Here is a 3732-nt window from a genome sequence, read left to right as displayed (position 1 = left end):
GCTGTTTATGTAAAGGGGTGTGTACTGGCCTATAGTTAGGCACGCTAGCCATTAGGCCTCTACCGGATTTTTTTTGCTGTTTTTGTAATGAGATGTGCACTGACCCACAGTTCGGTATGCTAACCTGGGCCACGCCTGATTTTTTTTTTCTTTTTCTTTGCTGTTTATGTAATGGGATGTGCAACGGCCCACAGTTCGATACGTTAACCACTGAGCATAAGTAAGAAGGATGTATTCCTCAAGGGCCATTTGTTACCACAACCTTTAGTAACTCAATATAAGGTAATGGTAAGAAGAACCAAGTAGACAGAAAATAATTACAGGAAGCAATTTCTGTTCTGAAACCACCAATAATTGTAGACATAATGAAGCCAAGGTTTCACCAAAAACCATTCTTAGTCACAAAGGAAACAATACTTCCAACAGTAGACTAACCATAAATGAAACTAGAAGCCAAATGAAGGCATTAATATTTGTGAGGTACATTCAAATTTTGGACTCAAGAATGTTGTTATAGTCATAGAAAAAAAATTATATCACTACCAATTGGGCCTAATGCTCGTGAATATGAAATCACCGTGTGTGACACTAAATAACCTGAACACTTCAGAATTAAATACAAGAAGAAAAATTAATCCAGGCAAAGTACAAAATGACGAAATCAACTTAAGCTCCTCCCCAATTGCCTCAGGATGAGTGTCTAAGATATTTCTAGTTCTCTGGTTTAACACACAGACATATATACACACCTACTTACAAGCTAATTCACTCTGTACCTGATTATCTGGCGATAGCATGGCTGTAACAAATATTTGTGAAACGTACAATTACCTTTGTTTCTCTCAATTCTGTTTATTCTTAGGCCAAAGAGGATTCCACTCAAACTAAGATTAGTTAACAGGAAAATGAAAGCTCAAACAAGAGTCCTATGTGTTCCCATTCTTATCAGTGGTAGTATACTTTCTGGTTGATATAAGAAGAAGGGCACTTTTATGGTCAATGGAAAGATGTCCTTTGTGCACCGAGACCATATAAATATGAGCATAGCAGCAAGCTTACCATCTGCTTCTGGCATCCTTTAGATGAATCTTATTCAAAAAATAAACTATTTACACCAATATACTGAGAAGAATCTTCTCCAAGAGTAGGAGGTATAAACTGTTTACACCAATATACTGAGATGAATCTTCTCCAAGAGCAGGAGATATAAACTGTTTACACCAATATATTGAGAGGAATCTTCTCCAAGAGCAGGAGATATAAACTGTTTACACCAATATATTGAGGTGAATATTCTCCAAGAGTAGGAGATATAAACTATTTACACCACTAGTGAGATGAATCTTCTCCAAGAGCAGGAGATATAAACTGTTTAAACCAATATATTGAGATGAATCTTCTCCAAGAGCAGGAGATATAAACTGTTTAAACCAATATATTGAGATGAATATTCTCCAAGAGCAGGAGTATAAACTGTTTACACCAATATATTGAGATGAATATTCTCCAAGAGCAGGAGATATAAACTATTTACACCAAAATATTGAGATGAATCTTCTCCAAGAGCAGGAGATATAAACTGTTTACACCAATATATTGAGAGGAATCTTCTCCAAGAGTAGGAGATATCAACTGTTTACACCACTAGTGAGACGAATATTCTACATGAGCAGGAGATATAAACTGTTTAAACCAATATATTGAGAGGAATATTCTACATGAGCAGGAGATATAAACTGTTTAAACCAATATATTGAGAGGAATATTCTACATGAGCAGGAGATATAAACTATTTACACCAATATATTGAGATGAATATTCTCCAAGAGCAGGAGATATAAACTATTTACACCAATATATTGAGAGGAATCTTCTCCAAGAGCAGGGGATATAAACTATTTACACCAATATATTGAGATGAATCTTCTCCAAGAGCAGGAGATATAAACTGTTTACACCAAAATATTGAGAGGAATCTTCTCCAAGAGTAGGAGATATCAACTGTTTACACCAATATATTGAGAGGAATATTCTCCAAGAGCAGGAGATATCAACTGTTTACACCAATATATTGAGATGAATCTTCTCCAAGAGCAGGAGATATAAACTGTTTACACCAATATACTGAGATAAATCTTCTCCAAGAGTAGGAGATACAAACTGTTTACACCAATATACTGAGATAAATCTTCTCCAAGGGCAGGAGATGTAAACTGTTTACACCAATACTTCCTAGCTTTACCAACACTAATTAACTGACTACAATGAAATGCTTACAGAGTACATCATTCTCTAATACCTGTAGCATTTAAAATATATTAGCTAGTTATATCCTAACCAATCATCAACTGCTTACTATAGTTAGCCCAATAAAAACTGAGCCCATGACAAGCAATGAAGAACTGGCGAGATGAATACTGTTTGCAAAAAATACTATTACTGACAAGATGTCAGTCTGTGACCTTAGGGGCTACCTTATTCTGATCAAATGTTATGTTAGAACAAAACCTGTGGGATGGATGGCCATTCTCTGATTAAACAGATCACATCAGTGCTAATCTCTAATTACAGTAGAGAGCTCTCAGTGGTATTCTGGGTAAAATAAAAAGTAAGACTAGAGAAGTACAATGAAACTATTCTTGAATATATCCTACTCAGACTTCATTAATTTTCCTTCTGGAACTGTTGCCTAACCAAGTTAGTGATAGTAGTAAAAAACGTCTACCCTCAACTCTTAACACAAGGAATAAATCACACAAAGATGCTGGAACCCTTGTGAAAAGTGCAACACCAAGGTGACCTCTTGGAATACTAAGGTTGATGCTATGGAGCCATAAAAAATATACTAGGTACTATAGAGGAGCTCACCCATCAGGAGGAGGGAGTAATCAATAAACAAACCTATCATGTGAGGATTACTTCGGAAGACCTATGATGGATTCCTAGAAACGTCCATGCATCAAGGCGGGAAACACCAGGAATCAAACACTTAGAAAGATGTTCCAGTTGTCAAAGTAAATTTACAACTTCAAGCCCATATCAGTAGATATCTCAATATGTAAGGCTGCCCAGGAAGCTAGTAGGTAAAAAGGGGGTGAGAGACTTCACCTTGTTTCTTGGTGCAGTGAAAGTATCAATACACGTGGTATGCATGAGAAACTGACAACGTCTCATCAGTCACCAGAGTTGAAGTTCTGGAAAATACAAAGAGCTTACTTTTATACTATGTTACAGAACTCAAAATTTCCACAATAAAATTCATAGAATACAGAAGATTTTGAGTTGGACCAATGTGTCGGTCAAATATTCTTAATGTAGACACTTTGTGGCAAGTCAAAATTCAACGTACGTTTTATGTTTGTACGAGTTACTTATCAAAGTTGTTGAACAACTTGACATTTTATATATATGTATGTAATGTAAAACCTAAAAGATTATTTTCCAAAAAATATTTTATAAACTTTTGGCACCACTTTAAATAGAAGAGGATTGTTCTGATTGGTTGTTTAAAGTCAGTAGGAATTGTGAAACCCCGGAAACTGTTACTAAGACTTAACAGAAAAGTATAATTATAATAAGAATTTAATTTAAAAAGGAAAATGTAAACTTTAACTAATTTTATTTATTTTTGAGTATTTTTAATATACTTAATTTATACACGGAGTGTATTATATGTTTGTACATTTAGAAAATATATGTATTTAGTTTAGATTATTTATGTTTAGTTAAAAC

This window comes from Limulus polyphemus, unplaced genomic scaffold, assembly GCF_000517525.1.
Source record: "Limulus polyphemus unplaced genomic scaffold, Limulus_polyphemus-2.1.2 Scaffold8842, whole genome shotgun sequence".
NCBI lineage: Eukaryota > Metazoa > Arthropoda > Merostomata > Xiphosura > Limulidae > Limulus > Limulus polyphemus.
This window is presented reverse-complemented; position numbering follows the sequence as displayed.